Below are 19,332 nucleotides of genomic sequence, written 5' to 3' on the forward strand. Positions count from 1 at the left end.
TTGTGTGGTCACTTGATTTTTTTGTCTCAGGTTTCCTGCTTGTTAAAGACAATATTCACCAGTCTACTTCTCACTATGAGACTCAATAGTTTCTTGGCCACAGTTGCTTTCCCCCTACTTAGAAATCTATTCATGGTGTCCCTATCTCAAGTCTCAGTCTCCAGCTCAACTTACAATGTTTTCCCTCTTTCCTTTCATAACCAAGTTCCTCAGAAGAATCTACACTCAAAGCTACCACATGCTCTGGGACAGAAGTGGCCACACCAATTCTTAGCTGTGTGACTTGGGGCAAGTCACTTGACCTATCTGAGCCTTGATTTCCTCCTGTGTCAAATGGAGCTATTGATAACTCCACCTCCAAATTTCTGGGAGGTTTAAATGAGACAACCAAGGTAAAGTACATAAGAACTCATTCAGCAAAGATTTATTCAGTACCTCCTATGTACCAGACAGCATTCTCATCACTGGGGATACAACAATGAACCAAATAAATGGGAGCTCTCATTTCCATGAGGCCAGAGAAGTCTACTTTTGAGAGTTTTCCTGCACCTTGTCATTCCCCTTTGGACACTTACAATAAGGTAAACAGAGCATGCCTCTTTGCCTTAGAACTTGTAGGAGCTGAGCACAATAGTGTAGATGAAACTACTGAAAACTATAAAAATCAACACAAATGGAAGGAATTTTTATTAGTACTCCTCTAGCATAAGCAAAGATTTAACAAACCAATCCCAATATTGCCTTTCCTCTTTGGGATACTGGAATCTATGATGAATTAGAATCTTCCTCAGGTATTAGATTAAGAAACCAGAGTGCAAGCCCAGTAAATTACCATACTTTTTCTTCAAGTCTTCAGGCTAGAGAATGTGTAAATTTGTTGAAAGTGAAGTCTCCCTCAGTGGGATTTCCTTAACCCTCCTTGATCTGTCTTCTCACACTGACCTCCTCCCACTCTGTTTCTATACATGTCTCATCACTTCCCTGGGGCCATAAGCTCCTGGCGACAAGGTATGTGTTTGGTTCACACTGTCACCATCTCCCTTCCCCAGACACGTGCTTTGACACAGAATAGGCCTGCAAAAAGTTTTACTGGTGGCTAGTCACCAGGTGTAAGGGAGGGGCTGGGCCCTCCAGAGGGCAGTGTATTTTAGTGTCCATCCCTTCCACCATGCTCACTACGTTTTTCTTTTAAGCTCATCAGTGTGCTTTATAAGTAAATAGAAAATGCTAACCTTAGCATATTCGAAAGAACGTTTTAGCATGCAGCAATTAGGTTATCTCTTGGTTATTTATTTCTTCGGCTTGTTATTAGCTCTGCGTGGAATATTATTCTAATTATGTCAGCCCAATCAGCAGTATTGCATGTCCAGGCTCATTTCCATTAGTTTGAGCTTTGTCTTTCACACTGTGATACTAATTCAATGAGACATCAAACATTTAAATCGACCCAGGATGCCGAGGTCAGGCAGTTTTGCCCTTCCACTCTATTAGCACTCGGGTGTAATTGTGTTTGTCACTCCCCACATGACAAATAGTATCAGGGTGACTATTGGAGCACAAATGAGCAATGCACTAATATATTATTTTGTTCTATAATATCAATATGTGTTTATTCAGTGCTCATGTTAGCCAACTTGAAACGGTCACTTTAATACAGCCACATAAATAGCTATACTCCCAGCAAAGAGGTTGCTAGGAAAATTTGCTAGATTTTCAATGGAATTTGGTTGAAGAGGGAAATAAAAATGGTTTCTGGGAAAAGGAAGCACAAAGGTCTCAAAATTTAGAGACTCTTAAGCAACACCAACAAGAACTTGCAAACCACCAGAGAAGACAGTAGAATGTAACATTGTTACCTCCTCAGTGTGCTCTGCAAAACTCTTTCATTCTCTAAAAAATCAAGACGCAGCCTGTTGTATTTGAACAAATATATATTTGACCTGTAGTTAGCTCAAGCTACTGATCTCTATGACATAGTGTTCGGGAGTATTGAAGAAAATGGCAAACAGTAAAAATGCAGGATTTTGGAAATTTGTTAGTTTGCTTTTGTTTCCATGACAGAGTAGATACTGGACAATGACTTTTATCCCTATCCAACCCTTCCACCCCTAACCCTATCCATGCTGTAATTTGCACTTACCATTATGAGACTTAAATTTGAATGGTGATATAACACAGTGTTACCCATAGTTTTGTACTTTTATATTTCACATTATAATATCTAAAAAATGACTAGGAAATTGGTTTGCCAAGAAGTCCAAGCCAATATGCTATACTACCTGACCAGTAGGCACTGTTGGTTCTAAAAACAATTCTATTTCTGGGTCTCGTTGCCTTTTCACAATCAACATAAGGCAGATTATGTTATTCCCATGTTACCAAGTGAAAAACTTAGGCCTAGAATGGACCTGATGTCCAAATTCAAGAACCCATAGATTGTCAACAACAAAGCTAGAACCAAGTATGGATTTTTAGGTTCTTGCATGTCATAACCTGTTCTAAATTCCTGAACTGCCAGCCCAAGTTTGGGTCATCCTTGCTCTGGTATAATCTTTTATCTAGGCTCTCCCTCAATCTTGGCTCCCAGCATAATCCATATAACCTGTGCTTGGCACTCCACCCCGATTGACTTATCTATCTTCTCCAAATCATAAACTTCTTGAACTAATGCTTGCATGTGCAAAGATACGCATTGAAAGAAAGTAGGAGGATAAATCATCCCTAACCTCCACTGACAGTTTCAATGAATTACACCAATGTATGTTAATTGAAAAATCACTCTTTATAAATACAGATAAACCTAAAAAGACACAATTAAGTACTTTTAAATAGCTTCTTAAAAACTCACCACTGCTTTAGATGACCTTTATATGTATTTTTGTTCAGCTGATTTTGCCATTTTAAATACAGATGCATTGGGGCGGCTGGGTGGCTCAGTGGGTTAAAGCCCCTGCCTTCAGCTCAGGTCATGATCCCAGGGTCCTGGGATCAAGCCCCACATCGGGCTCTCTGCTCTGCAGGGAGCCTGCTTTTTCCTCTCTCTCCCTGCCTGCCTCTCTGCCTACTTGTGATCTCTGTCTGTCAAATAAATAAATAAAATCTTTTAATAAATAAATAAATACAGATGCATCTTTCAATTTACTCTGAGGACTAAGCTGAGAATCTCCCATTTTCTGTTTGGGCCTCAGTTTGCATGATAGAACTGCCTCTAATATAGATTATCATAAAAATTTAGTGGTTCCACAGTTTAAGATACACAGTTCTAATAACTGATTCACTGTGGGGAGAAATGGAACTTTTAATTTTGAAATTACAATTGGACCAAGAAACTGAAAGCAAGCTAGCATATAAGAATTTGATGCTATTACCAGTCAATGACTTTTCAAGGAATGGGGAGGGGATTCATATATTTTAACACTTTTTTTCACCACATTTCATATTTAGCCATAGTGATCTCTGCATAATGAAAGTAGGACATCAGACTTTTGTTCTCAAATATTCAATTTGAGCAGAAATGAAAGTGGAAATAAGAGACCAACTCCCAAGGTAAAGAGAAGCCCTCTGAGATGCAGACATAAACCCTTTGAGTTCACAGCACTTTGGAAAGGTGACAGGAGCAGCAAATAAACCACTCAATTAGATTATAGGCTGGCAGCCTTTTAAAGGAGTGGACCGAAAAGCTGACCTCTTTCTTTCTGGCACGCTGTTTCTTTGCTGACCACATCTTTGCAAAGTAGAAAAGACTGAACTGGCATCTGCCAATCGGGAGGAAAGGGCTGCTGACCCTTGTGGCTACAGGTGGCCCAGCCACCATGTGCATGTTGAAAAAAATCTGACTTGAGTGCCACTCAGGCAGTGATGGGCCAGATTCACCCTCATCAACATTAAGAACTGTTATCAAGGAAGTAGATTTCATTAGGTCCCTTTCAACATAAGTCTGATGGCATGATAATGAGACCAAAAGAAAATGGGGAAAGGCTAACTGACCACATATAAGAGGATCAGTGATTACGTCCTATTCTTCCTCACCCTCCTATCAAAAAGAAGTCAGACACGAGAAATACTGAACAAGTTCTCTTATTGGGGAAGGTTGTACATGGTAGCACAGCAGACTGGAAATAAAGGGAAGAGAAACCATAGTCAGTATAATATGCAGAAGGAGCCATTTATTTATGTGTTCTTTCCATTTATAAAAGATGTATTTCAGCCTCTGGCTGCATGTACATAATAATTAGTGCTAATGAATATAAATGATACTCACAACTCAAACTGTTTACAGAGTCTCCCCATGTCATTCAGGGAAGAACTGAGTTTGGAAATGACATGTATGCTGTGTTCTTGGGCTTGAAGATGACCCAAAGGTTATAGAAGCTGAGGACAATGAAATCAGTTAGCAATTAACAAGGCAAGAAGACGATGAACCCACAGAATTCAGCACTTGCAGTTTCAGGCACTGTTACAAAGCAGGACACTCTTCTTTTCTTCATGGACATTTGTCCACAGTGTAGCATGTTTATTTTTAATGTAACCTAGAAGCTGAGAGATGTTGAGAGTGGAAATTCGGGGAACAACTTTAAAATCACAAGAGGTCTGACAAAAAGAATAGAGAATGTGAAAAAAGATTAAAAGAATTACACTTCCTTAGCTGACAGGGACATTGCCCCATGGGAAAAGGAATAAACTACAGGACTATTTGGCATTTATATGACAAACTGAAAAAATGTCCCTAATCTCAAGTTTGCTTTTTAGTCAAGTCAGTTTCTTGATTACCTGTAACACAGCTGAGAATCGCAAAACAAGCTAAAAAGAACTGAAGTGGACATCCAAAAGTTCCTCTCCGAAGCTCACTTTACAGGATAACCACTGTGCTCACCTTCTAATACTACTTATTCTTATATCCAAACAAAGAAGGTAATCTGATTTCCTACCTCAGAGCATATTTGAAGCCAGAAACTCAGACAGGCAAAAAGTTAATAACAACACCACAAACACAACAGCAAGAGGTAATATATGATATGATAGAGGCTGAAAAAACCCAGAAATCAGATATAAGATTTCTTGAAAATGATATCCAGGAGCTTTCTAGTGCAAGGGAAGGCAACTTAACATAACTCAATATATATATCTTATGAACTTTATAGTATAAAAATGGGCTACATTGGGCGCCTGGGTGGCTCAGTGGTTAAGCCGCTGCCTTTGGCTCAGCTCATGATCTCAGGGTCCTGGGATCGAGTCCCGCATCGGGCTCTCTGCTCGGCAGGGAGCCTGCTTCCTCCTCTCTCTCTCTCTCTCTCTGCCTGCCTCTCTGCCTACTTGTGATTTCTCTCTGTCAAATAAATAAATAAAATCTTTAAAAAAAAATGGGCTACATTATAAATGAAAAGATCACTGATATTTGATGCGCTCTGTTTGATAAGAAATAAAAAGCACACACACACACAAAAAAAACTTAGAAAAGACTTCTGTCTGCAGTTATGTATGTACAACAAAGTTTATGTGTTTAAAAATGCCAGCCTCAGCTATTTGGAAAATTCATTTACAAGACATTTGTAAATGATTTTCCTGTAGACCCAGGATCTAATGTTTCGTGTTCTGACATTCTTGAGAAAGCATTACTCCCTCACCATTAGATGCTAGCTCCTGCCTTTGAAAATACTGCAATCCAGGATATTTCACACTTGAAAGGACCCTATGAGATAAACATTCTCAATTTGCAGAGGATAAGCCCAGAGAGGGACAACCCAAGGTTCCAAAATAACTTGGGTACAGAGGTGAGTGGAACCAAGGACTCCTGGACCAAGGCTCTAGCAGTTTCTATGAAATTAAGTCCAATGCAAAAGGACAGCAACATATTTGGCCCTTGAAAGCTGACTCCCTGCCTAGCTCATCCTTCTGAAGAAATCAGAAAGAGCCAAGTCAGGTGGCAGGAAAGATCTGAAGAACTGGGCAGTATGAATAATAAGAGGAAGCTGAACTCATTTCACTTGCTAGATCCTACAACAAACCTTCACACAATTGCTCCTACCCTTCTGTTTCTCTAAAACTATGTTTGAGATTTGTAGCATCCAGGAAGCATACCCACGTCCTCCTCTGACTAGCCTTGAGATATTTGCCTGATGACTGAAACTTTCTATTTCCCTATCTGAAAAAAAAATAAATGGAGATACTATGACCTACTTCGTAGGACTGTGAAATTCAATGAGATAATATATGAAGGACCTAGAACAACACCTGACAAAAAAATAAATAAATAGAAATAATATGTGCTCAGTTAGAGGTTGGTGTTAGTACACTGCAGTAGTAAATGTGTCTCTACAATTAAGTTGCTGGTTGCCTGTACGTGGGTCACTTCAACATAAATGATGTTATATTAACTTTGTTACCTTGGTGTTATTTTGGTCTCGCCCACCATGAGCTCCCTGAAGACCAGCGCTCATCTGTGCATATGTCTTTGCATGTGGGTTGAGGTAATTCCCTCTTCTTCCTCTTTTCCATCACTAGACTGGACTTTCTTGTGGGTATGGGGGGCACAAACCAACTACCAGCAGGTGACCATGCCTGAGCTGATAAATAGTAACACTCTAATGATTGTTTACAAGGCACTTTCACATACAGAAACTCATTTGATCTTACAATTACCTTAGAAAGCGACCAGGACTCTTACTGTTATCCTCATCTTAGAGAAGAGGTGAAAACACAGGCTTGGACAAGGAGAATAACTTGCCTTTCACCTTGAGTGGTGCTGATACAGTTTTGGAATTAGAAGCACTCTTGTCTGGCTCAGTTTTCAGTAGAGGATATTAATCCTTCCCCTAGGTGACCTTTAAAAATATGACTGTGTTCCCAGTGGGAGATTCTGGGTTGTGTAAAGATTGGAGGTCTCAGTTCTTAGATTCCCCATGAAAGATTTACATGAGGGTCTATGCTCGAATAAAGATAGCCAGAAGGAAAATAGCAAGCACAAAGCAGTTTATTAAGGACAGTAGCTCTAGATGGGAGAGCAGGCAGGCCCAGAGGCAGCAACTGCCCTGGTGTTGGGAGTGTCTTTTCTTTTTATGTTCACCTAAGTTATGAGTCATCGCTAGGGTGGTCTCCAACTGAGTTTGTTTCCTATCATCTAAAGGGCTCTTCCTACTACTGCTCAGTAGGGGTAGTTTGTGGTTCTACAAGGTTCTTGATGGAACTGTCATAGCTGTCCTCCCCCAGTGGGTGTGGTTTGTTGTCAAAACCACAAGTAAATACTTATAATGAAGCTATAGATTACTGTAGGACACAGACTGTAAAGAACAGTGCATGCTCTGCACCTGCTATTCTCAATCTGATAGCCTTGGGAAGTAGAAAGCCACGAAACCACTGTCTACCACCACTCTTGCCTCCAGCTCATATCTAGCTAACTGCCTACTCTTATCAACGGTTGCCATGCAGTGTCCACTCAATAAAGAGTTTCTAAACATATTTCTCTATGATTTTAGCATTTGTAACTACTGTCTCCTCATAGCAGCTTTTTACACCATTGACAGAAAGCATTTCCTTCACAGAGGTAAGCAAACCCTTGTCAAATCTGGCCCACAGGGGCACCTGGGTGGCTCAGTCAGTTAAACATCTGCCTTCTGCTCAGGTCATGATCCAGCCCAGAGTCAGAATCCCTGCTCAGCAGGGAGTCTGCTTCTCCCTCTCCTCTACCCCACCACCCCCACTCATGCTTTCTCTCTCACTCTCTCAAATAAATAAAATCTTTTTTAAAAAAAATCTGGCCCACAGCTTCTTTTGATATGGTCTGCAAGCTAAGAATTTTAAAGGGGTATGAAAACCAAAACAAACAAACAAGAAAGTGTACCAGAGATGTATATGGCCTGCAAAGCTAAAAATAATTATTATCTGACCCATTAAAGAAAAAATTTGCTGGTCCCTGAATCAGATTGCGGTTTTCTCCTGCTTTGGCAGCCTAAAAATGTAAGAGCCCAATCTGTGGCCCTTTCCCAGCAAATGAATAGAATTTTATGCAATGTATTTTAGGAATCTCATTCTGAGCTCCATTTTGCTCCCAAAGGAAATATTTGATGTAACTTTTTTGATGCTTAAGAAACCACCACTGATGTCTCTAAAACACAGTCCACTACACTCAGTTCCTTTTCTACCAAATAATACTTGTAGCAGACATCATCAGCTTGTCTCTTACCCCAGTGCATCCTTCAGCCTTTCCTCTTTCACATGATTCAGGCTTAGGGGTGCTTCAAAATGTCCTACCTATTTTCTTTTACTAACTTTTTTTTTAATTAATTTTTTTATTTTTTATAAACATATATTTTATCCCCAGGGGTACAGGTCTGTGAATCACCAGGTTTACACACTAACTTTTTAACTTATATTAAGTGTTTCATCTTGTACCATAATAATTATTCTTGAAAGTTACTGAATCCTCCTGAAAACAAAAATGTAAGGGCTCTACATTAAATAGCTTCCTTAGAACTGCCCAAGTAGCACAGAGCAGGCTTGAACTCAGCTCACCTCATTTCATATCCAGACCTTCTTACTACTATCTCTAAAAGGTAAGAAGGTTTTAAATGGAAAAAATTAAAGATGGAACCCTGTTACTTAGTGACTCTCCCCAGTGGTAGCCCATTCTCCTAGTAGGCCTATCCTGAGGGAGTCATCTGGGCTTTCTCTTATACCACTGTAGAAGGCATACACACCACTCAAGAATTCTTGAGTTTTGGACTGTTTTGGATCTAGCTACTCACCATTCCAAAGGAAGAGAAATGGGACCAAAAAACCCTACTCCTAATAATGTGGAAAGAATTGCTGGGATTTGGGATGGCTGGGATTTGGGTTCTGCCCTTACCACTTACTAACATAATCTCAGACCAGTCACACACTATCTCAGACTCTGTTTTCTTATCTGTAGAAGGGGCTTATACCTCATTTCACATTCTCTTGGAGCTTTCATGAACTGCACAGGCAAACGTGGTTAATAAATAAAGCATTTGGTAACTTTTGGAAGCCCTGTACCACTGTAGGAGATTGTTGTCACAGCCAGAGGTGGTTGGAGTTAGAGTAATCATTCTCCCACCACTCCTGCCATCAGCTCAGCTACTCTTAAGAATTTGGACAAGTGGGTTTTTCCAGAAAAAGAGAGGAAGTTCCGTCTTTTTCTTCACTTCATCCCTGAACTACACGGACCTGCAGGGGCTGGAGGGACTCCTTACTTACAGAAAAGTCAGAAGATAATGCATACACACCAAAAAGCTTTAAATGACACCCTACCCCTCTATAGAGAATCTTTGATTTTAAAGAAGCAGGGCAAAAAAAGCCCTTACCCATGCTGCCAATTAGATGAGACAGAGAAGTCTGGAATACAAAGTGGTACTGACCCCAGTGTGGCTCCAGGGAATGGCCAGGATAACCTTACGCATTATCTACTTCAAATTTCCATGATTATGTCTTGCATATATTATATACTCCCACACAGAATAAACATATTATTTGTGTGTTTTATTTTCCCTCCCCAAGCTCAGTAATTAAGCCCCTGTGTATTGCATATATTCACTTGAGAACATGCCTTTTATTTGACAGATCAAAAGATTAAGCATATATTTTCCTCTTCTCTCAGACCAGCCATTGCCTCTAAGGAGTATTGACTTCCTTCCTTGAAATTGCTCTTTTGTTGGATAGTTTTCACCTTGGGACTGAAGAACACCTTTCACCCTCAGTCCTCGTCACAGCACAAGCTGATCTAGAAGAGATATATGAAACCACCAGGATCACCATCATTTGCAAGCAGAAGAGGCTGTGTAGCATCATTTCAGAACTGCTTCTAAAACTAAAGAGAAAAGTTCTAGCTAGTAGCAAGGGCTGCTCTAAGGCCTCTTTTTGGCTCCATGTACTCTTGCTTTCTTGGAAGTCCTGCCTCTCTCACATTCTATCAAATACCCAGCATTCCACATTTAAGATTTGCATAAAATTGTATGAATTGAAATGCATTGCAGTTGATGGTTAAAATGTTTCATTTTGTAAAATCTTAAACATTTATTAATATCAATTTTATAGTTCTAGATTTTTTATTCAGTAATTTCTTGCAGAATTCCAACATTTTATTAAGCTTTTGCAAATTCCAAAGCCTCAGGCTCTGGTTTATGGATGCAGTGGTTATTAAATGGTCCCACTGCCAACTGTCACTGTTTGGGCTCTAAGAGAATGTTTTAAAAGAGGTATGGGGGATATGAAGAGGGCCTAGAGTACATGGAATGTAAGGGCACAGGACCAAAAGTGAACTATGACATTAAATGCCCTACTTCCTATTCACCCAGGACCAAGTTTTCTACCAAACATTGGGAAAACCTGTATTTGAAGTTGCTATATCTTTTACTATTGAAGTTATCTTATAAATTTTCCCAAATTTGGCAACATGACATAAGTAATACTAAGGAGCACTGTGCTAGGGGCTATGACTTCCAGCTAAAATTCTAGGCCTAGATGTACCGATTAACTACTTTGTAGCACTGTAGAAGTGCCCTGTATCTTAGGCAATACAGATTTCCTGACCCTCATTCATCTATAAAGCAGGCATAATTCCACCCAAATGTCTATAAGGTTGCTGTCAGCATAAAATATTATGAAGTGGGTGAAAGTTCTTTGAAAATGTTAGAGTGCTATAAAATGCAAAAGAATTTTTTGAGGGAGATCATGATGAGCTAGTCATACTACAATTTATAGGATATATGATTTTTACAAGAAGGTATGTGTACACTCAAGCAGACTTATTGATTTTTTTTTTAAGATTTTTATTTATTTATTTGAGAGAGAGAGCACAAGCAGAGGGATGAGGCAGAGGCAGAGGGAAAAGCAGGCTGCTCACTGAGCAGGGAGCCTGATGCAAGGCTCAATCCCAGGACCCTAGGATCATGACCAGAGCCGAAGGCAGATGCTTAAGCAACTGAGCCACCCAGGGATCCCCTCATTGCTCTTTGTAGAAACAATTCCTCTGTTTTTTAAATTTATTTATCTTTAAATTCAAGTTTGATTAATATACAGTGTTATATTAGTATCAGGTGTACAATAATTAAACAATTCCATACATTCCTCAGTGCTCACTGAGGTAAGTGTATTCTTAATCCCCTTTATATATTTCACCCATCACCCCCACTTCCTCTCTGGCAACCACCAGTTTATTCTCTGTATTTAAGAGTTTTTTTCCTTCTTTGTTAGTTTGTTTTGTTTCTTAAATTCCTCATATGAGTTAAATCATATGGTATCTGTCTATCTCTGACTGACTTACTTCACTTAGCATTATACCATTTAGGTCCATCCATGTTGTTGTAAATGGAAACATTTCATTCCTTTTAAAGCTGAGTAATATTTTATTCCATATATGTCTTCTTCATCCATTCATCTACTGATGGACACTTGGGTTGCTTCCATATTCTGGCTATTGTAAATAATGCTGCAATAGGCATAGGGATGCATATATCTTTTCAAAGCAGTGTTTTCATTTTCTTTGAATAAGTATCCAGTAATGGAATTCACTGGATCACATGGTAATTCTATTTTTAATTTTTTGAAGAACCTCCATACTATTTTCCACAGTGGCTGCACCAATTTGCATTCCAACAAAGAATGTACAAGTGTTCCCTTTTGCCCACATCCTCACAAAGACTTGATATTTATTGTTTTATTTTAGCCATTCCAACACTGAAGCGATAGCTAATTGTGATGTGAATTTGTACTCTCTTATGATTAGTGATGTTGAGCATCTTTTCATGTCTGTTGGCCATCTGTATGTCATCTCTGGCAAAATGTCTATTTAGGTCCTTTGTCCATTTTCTAATTGGATTATTTGTGGGTATTCTGGTGTTTAGTTGCACAAGTTCTTTATATATTTTGAATATTAACACTTTATCTGATATATCATTTGCAAATATCTTCTCCCGTTCAGTAGGTTGCCTTTGGTTGATGGTCCAAAAGCTTTTTATTTGGATATAGTCCTAATAATTTAAGTTTGCTTTTGTTTCCCTTGCCAGAGGAGACATATCTGGAAAAATGTTTTTACAGCTAATGTCAAAGAAATTATTGCTTATGTTTTCTACTAGGAACTTTATAGTTTCAGGTCTCACATTCAGGTCTTTAATCCATTTTGAAGTTTTTTTGTGTGGGGGGTATAAGAAAGAGGTCCAATTTCATTCTTTTGCATGTAGCTATCCAGTTTTCCCAAAACTATTTGTTGAAGATACTGTCTTCTTCCCATTGTATATTCTTGCCTCCTTTATCACAGATTAATTTACCATAAAAGCATGGGTTTATTTCTGGACACTCTGTTCTGTTTCATTATGTATGTGCCAATTTTTGTGCCAGTACCATACAGTTTTGATTACTACTGCTTTGGTAGTATATCTTGAAATCTGGGATTATGATACGTCCAGCTTTGTTCTTTTTTAAGATTGCTCTGAGTATTCAGGGTCTTTTGTGGTTCCATGCAGATATTAGGATTATTCTGGTTTTATGGAAAATTCTACTGGCATTTTGATACAGATTGTATTGAATCTATAGATTGCTTTGGATGATGGACAGTTTAACACTATTGGTTCTTCTTATCCCTGAGAATGGGATATTCTTCCATTTATTTGTTTAATCTTCAATTTCTTTCATACAGAGTTCTGTGTATAAATTTATATTTATTATTTATTTATTTGAGAGAGAGAAAAAGCGCATGTAGGAGAAAGGCGCAGAGGGAGAGAGAATCTCAAGCAGATTCCCCCCTCTAACCATGGAGCCCAATGCAGGGCTGAGTTCATGATCTGAGCTGAAATCAAGAGTCAGACACTTAACCTACTGAGCCACCCAGGTCCCCCTGTTAGGAGTTTTTTGATTATTGATTCAATTTCATTGCTAGTAATCAGTCTCTTCAAATCTTCTATTCCTTCCTGTTTCAGTTTTGGAAGAGTATATATTTCTAGGAATGTATACATTTCTTCTAGGCTGCCCAATTTGTTGGTATAACATTTTTCATAATTTTTTAAATTTATATATATTCTCATTTCTTATTTTTTTGGTTTTTTTTTTTTAATCTGAGTCCTCTTGCTTCTTTTTAAAATTATCTGGCTAAAGATTTATTGATTTTATTAATCTTTTTTAAAAACCAGCTCCTGGTTTCTTTGATCTGTTCTATTATTTTTTTAGTCTCTATTTCATTTATTTCTGCTCTAATCTTTATTATTTCCTTCCTTTTAGTGGCTTGGGGCTTTGCTGTTCTTTTTCTAGCCCTTTTATGTGTGAGGTTAGATTGTTTGAGATTTTTCTTGCTTCTTGAGGTAGGCCTGTATTGTTATAGTGTTCCCTCTTAGAACAGGTTTAGTTCCATTGAAAAGATGGTGGATCATTAGGTTTTCATTTTCATTGGTCTTCATGTATATTTTTAATTTCTTCTTTTATTTACTGATTGACCCATTTATAGCTTACTTATTTTATTAAATATTGCATTTTAGTGTGTACTATATATACTTCTCATAATTACAGTATGTAAGCAAATTTTTACTTTTCCCATTTTATGTGATTCTTCCTGTTTTTAAAGAAAAACATATGACTTGTCCACAAATGAATTTATTTTCACATTTTTATTTCAGTCTAGTTAAGATATTGTTTAATACTAGCTTCAGAGTAGAATTTAGTGATTCATCACTTACATATAATATCCAGTGCTCATCGTAACAAGTGCCCTTTCTAATAATACCCAGCACCCATTTAGCCCATCTCTCACCCATGGCCCTCCATCAACCCTCAACTTGCTCTCTTGCCATTAAGAGTCTCCTATAGTTTGCTTCCTTCCCTTTTTTCTCTTTTCCCCTTTCCCATATGTTCATCTGTTTTCTTTCTTAAATTCCACATATGAGTGAGATCATATGGTATTTGTCTTTCTCTGACACTCTAGCTCCATCTACGTCATTGCAAATGCCAAGATTTCATTCATTCTGGTGGCTAAATAATATTCCATTATATATATACACCACCTGATCCTTATCCATTCATCTTTCAATGGATATTTCAGCCCTTTCCACAGTTTGGCTATTGTTGAGAATGCTCCTAAAAACAAGAGGTGCATGTACCCCTTTGAATCTGTATTTTTAGATCCTTTGGGTAAACACTAGTACTGCAATTGTGGGGTTGTAAGGTAGTTCTATTTTTAACTTTTTTTTTTTAAGATTTTATTTATTTACTTGACAGACAGAGATCACAAGTAGGCAGAGAGGCAGGCAGAGAGAGGGGGGAAGCAGGCTCCCTGCTGAGCAGAGAGTCCAATGCGGGGCTCGATCCCAGGACCCTGAGATCATTAACTGAGCCGAAGACAGAGGCTTTAACCCACTGAGCCACCCAGGCTCCCTTATTTTTAACTTTTTGAAGAATCTCCAAACTGTTTTCCAGTGACTGCACCAGTCTTCATTCCCACCAACAGTGTAAGAGGGCTCCCTTTTCTCCACATCCTTGACAACACCTGTTGTTTCCTGTGTTAATTTTAGCCAGTCTGACCGGTATCAGGTGGAATCTCATCATTGCTTTAATTTGTATTTCCCTAATGAGTAACGCTGAGCATCTTTTCATGTGTCTATTAGCCATCTGGATGTCTTCTTTGGAAAAATGTTTGTTCATGTCTTCTGCCCATTTCTTAACTGGATTATTTGGTTTTGGGTGCTAAGTTTGATAAGTTCTTTATAGATTTTGGATACTAACTCTTTAACAGACATGTCATTTGCAAATATCTTCTATTCTCTAGGCTGCCTTTTAGCTTTATTGTTTCCTTCACTGTGCAGAAGCTATCATCTTTACCAAGTCCCAAAGTTCATTTTTGCTTCCCCTTGTCTTTGGCAACATGTCTAATACTTTTTGTACTTGCTGAGGACTGATTTGTGACTCAATATGTGATCTCTTCTGGAGGATGTTCCATGTGCCCTCGAAAAGAATGTGTATTCTGCTGCTTTAGAATGAAATGTCCTCAAAGTTCTGAAATAATCTGTTACAACCATCTGGTCCAGTGTGGTATTCAAAGCCATTGTCTCCTTGTTAATTTTCTGCTTAGATGATCTGTCTATTGTTCTAAGTGGGATGTTAAAGTCCTCTATTATTTTACTGTTATCAATGAGTTTATGTTTGTTATTAATTGATTTATATATTTTGGTGCTCCCAAGTTGGGAGCATAAATATTTATAATTATTAGATCTTCTTGATGGATAAACCCCTTAATTATGATATAGAGCTCTTCTTCATCTTGTTACAGTTTTTGGTTTAAAAGCAAGTTTGTGTGATATAAGGAAGGCTACTCTTGCTTTCTTTTGATATCTTAGCATGATAGATGGTTCTCTATGCCCTCACTTTCAATCTGCAGGTGTCTTTAGGTCTAAAATGAGTCTCTTATCAGTAGCATATAGATGAGTCTTGTTTTCTTTATCCATTCTGATAGCCTACATCTTTTGGCCAGAGCATTTAGTCCATTTACTTTCAGAGTGATTATTGATAGATATAAATTTAGCACCACTGTGTTACCTATAAAGTTGATGTTTCTGGTGATGTTCACTGTTCCTTTCTAGTCTTTGTTGCTTTTGGTCTTTTATTCCCCCACTCAGAGTCCCCTTTTAATATTTCTTGCAGGGCTGGTTTATTGGTTATGAACTCCTTTAGTTTTTCTTTGTCTGGGAAGCCTGTATCTCTCCTTCTATTCTGAATGACAGCCTTGCTGGATAAAGTATTATTGGCTTCATATGTTTCCCATTCATCATGGTTAATATATCATGCCAATCTCTTCCAGTTTACCAAGTTTCTATAGATAGACCTACTGTGAAGCTGATTTTTCTTCCATTATAGGTTAAGGACTTTTTTTTTCCCTTGCTGCTTTCAGAATTCTTTGTCTGTGTATTTTGTGAATTTGACTATGATATGTCTTGGTGATGGCTGGCTTTTTGTTAAATTTAATGGGACTTCTCTGTGCTTCAATTCTGATGTCTGTTTCCTTCCCCAGACTAGGGAAGTTTTCAGCTATAATTTCTCAAACCTTCTATCCCTTTTTCTCTCTCTTCTTCTCGGACTCCTATGATATGAATGTTAATATACTTCAAGGAGTTGCTGAGTTCCCTAAGTCTACAACTGTGATCCAATACCTTTCCCTCTTCTTTTTAGCATCATTATTTTCCATATTTTGTCTTCTACATCACTGATTCATTTCTCTGCCTCATCCATCCTCATTGTCATTGCATCCACTTTTGCATCTCAATTTTAAATTTTGACCTATTTTTAGTTCTTTTATCTCTGCAGTAAAGGATTCTCTAGTCTTCTATGGTTGTTTTTTTATGACTTGTTTTAAATTCTGGTCCAGACATTTTACTTACATGTGTTTTGATTAACCCCCTGGCTATTACTTCTTCCTGTTCTATCTTTTACAGCAAATTCCTCCATTTTGGCATTTTGTCTAGGTCACTGTTTTTTTGTGTGATTGTTGGTAAAGCTGGTTATAGTCCTGCTTCTGAGAGAAATAGCCATATTAAGAAGAGGTCCTATATTGTATTGGGTCTGGTACTTTAGGAGGTGTTACAGAGTATGCACTCTGCTGTGGTGTTTTGGCTGTTCCTTCCTTCATTTCAGTCCTCTGCAGAGTTTCTTCTTGCCTTGAGTGGGGGTATTTGGACCTTGACCACTGTGTGGCAAGTTTTAAGTAGGTATGTTTGGTCTGGTTGTTAAAAGAAGCTAGATCCTGTTTCCCCTGGAGCTCAATCTTTGCAGCACTCTATGATCAGCAGATGTTGTGTGTGCAAGGGGTTTGTGATGGTCTTCTGGGGGAGGAGCCTGCTCCACTGATTCTCAGGTAAACTTGTCCTAGTGGAGATGTTCCTGCAGGGCACAGGGGGTGGAGCTTGGTGTAAGCAGCTCCAGCCTCCATTGGAAGATGCTATATTGCTCACTGAAGTCTGACCTCACTGATGGATAGGGAAGAAATGGCGGTATTCCACTCTCTTATCCCCAGAACAAGAAGTTTGCACCTGCTGTTCTTCTCTTCAAGAAGCCCTCATAGAAGAACAATCTCCCTTCCTGCGTCCCCAGCTTCTGTCAGATCCCTACTTTACCTGTCCATGTCCAAGCTATCTTTCTTCCAGGCAGCACAGCACTCCTGTGTTTTATCCTGTGTTTTGAAGCTGGGTTTCAAAACTCCAAATTTTAGAGATCCACATGGTGCAGACTTGTGCTGATCCTCTGGGGCAGGGTCTCCCCATGCTGTGATCAGTGCCAGTCTGTCCCAGGAAAGCAGCTATATGACGTCATAGTGGTTCAGAGTTTATGGTGAAGCAGCAAAAAGCTGGTACCATGGTTTGCTGCCCTCAGGAAAAGTCTCTATTCCTATGCTAGTGAAGGGGGCAACTCAATCGGGTCTTCTGGGCCTTTTATCCACGGAGAGGCCATGCTGCCTGTCCCAAACGCACTCCAAGAAGGGCAAATGTTACTTCCAGTGTGACCCAGGGGATCCTCAGACCACAATGCCCACTCCCGGGCCTCTGCCCCCATTTCTTACAGGAGCACTGTTACGCCCACCAGACATGACCCTGGAAATTAGAGTGGACTTTTAAAACTTCAGACTTTGAGCTCCACTGCTTATAAATATGTGTGGTATTCAGCCCCTCCCCTTCTCTCAATCAATGGTTTTGGGGAAGAGTTTTTCTTATGCAGTCTGCTGAATACTGCTTCACTCTCTCCTCTCTCAGTTATCAGGGCTCCCTCCCTCCACAGCACCTGCAATTCTTTTCGCCCCCAAATCAACTCTCTGCAGCTCCCACCTTTCACAATGTGGGCATTTTTCTACCTTTAGTTATGCAGTTTGTTCTCTCAGTCCTCAGACTCATTTCTTGGGTGTTCAGAATGATTTTATATTTATCTAGCTGTGTTCCAGGGAAAAGGTAAGCTTAGGATCACCCTACTCCTTTGTCATCTTAACTCACATGCCCACAAATGATTTTTTTTTTATCTTAAATCCACTATAGTTAACAATATTGTTTTATATTAGTTTGAGGTATACAATATAGTAATTCAACAATTCTATATATTATTCAGCACTCATCAAGGTAAGTATACTCTTGGGGCACATGGGTGGCATAGTCAGTTAAACTCTCGGTTTCAGCTCAGGTCCGATCTCAGGGTTGCAAGATCAACCCTGGCACGGGGCTCCACACTCTGTAGGGAGTCTGCTTGAGTTTCTCTTTCCCTTTCTCTCTCTGACCAGTCCCCCTACTCTCTCTCTCTCTCTCTCAAACAAATAAATCTGAAAAAAAAAAAAAAAAAAGATAAGTGTACTCTTAATCCCTGTCACCTATTTCTTCCATTTCTCTCCCTCCCCCACTTCCCCTTTGGTAACCATCTGTTTGTTCTCCAGAGTTAAGAGTCTGGTTTTGGGTTTATCTCTTTATTTTGCCTTTGTTTGTTTTGTTTCTTAAATTCCATATAGAAGTGAAATCATATGGTATTTGTCCTTCTCTGACTTATTTCACATAGCATAATGCTCTATAGTTCCATCCAAATTGTTGCAAATGGCAAGATTCTTTTTTTTTTTTTAATGGCTGATCATTCATTGTTTAGTAGCGTGTTATTTAGCCTCCATGTATTTATGTTCTTTTCAGATTTTTTCTTGTGACTGATTTTTAGTCTTATATCATTGTGGTCAGAAAAGATGCATAATGTGATTTGATTGGTTTGAATTTATTGAGCTTTGTTTTGTGGTCTACTATGTGATCTATTCTGGAGAATGCTCTATGTGCTCTTGAAAAGAATGTATATTCCACTGTTTGGGGATGGAATGTTCTGAGTACGTTTGTTAGGTCCATGTGGTCCAATATGTCACTCAAAGCCACTTTCCTTATTGATTTTCTGTCTAGATAATCTACCCATTGATGTAATGGGATGGTTAAGTCCCCTACTATTATTGTGTTATTGACAACATCTTCCTATGCATGTTACTAGTTGTTTTATTTATTTAGGTGCTCCCATGCTGGGTACATAAGTATTTACAATTGTTATAACCTCTTGTTGGATTATTCCCTTTGCCATTATGTAGTGTCCATCTTTGTATCTTGTGCTCTATTAAAATCCATTTTCTCTGATATTAAGTATTGGTACCAAGCTTTCTTTTTGCTTTCATTTGCATGGTGTATGTTTTTTGCATACCTTCACTTTTAGTCCTCAAATATCTTTAGTCTGAAGTGAGTCTCTTGTAGGCAGCATATAGATAGCTCTTGAGTTTTTAATCTATCCAGTTATTCTATGTCTTTTGACTGGAACATTTAGTCCATTTACACACAAAGTAATTATTGG

This window comes from Mustela putorius, unplaced genomic scaffold (assembly GCF_011764305.1).
Source record: "Mustela putorius furo isolate JIRA1106 unplaced genomic scaffold, ASM1176430v1.1 tig00003896_pilon_pilon_pilon, whole genome shotgun sequence".
In the NCBI taxonomy this organism is placed as follows: domain Eukaryota; kingdom Metazoa; phylum Chordata; class Mammalia; order Carnivora; family Mustelidae; genus Mustela; species Mustela putorius.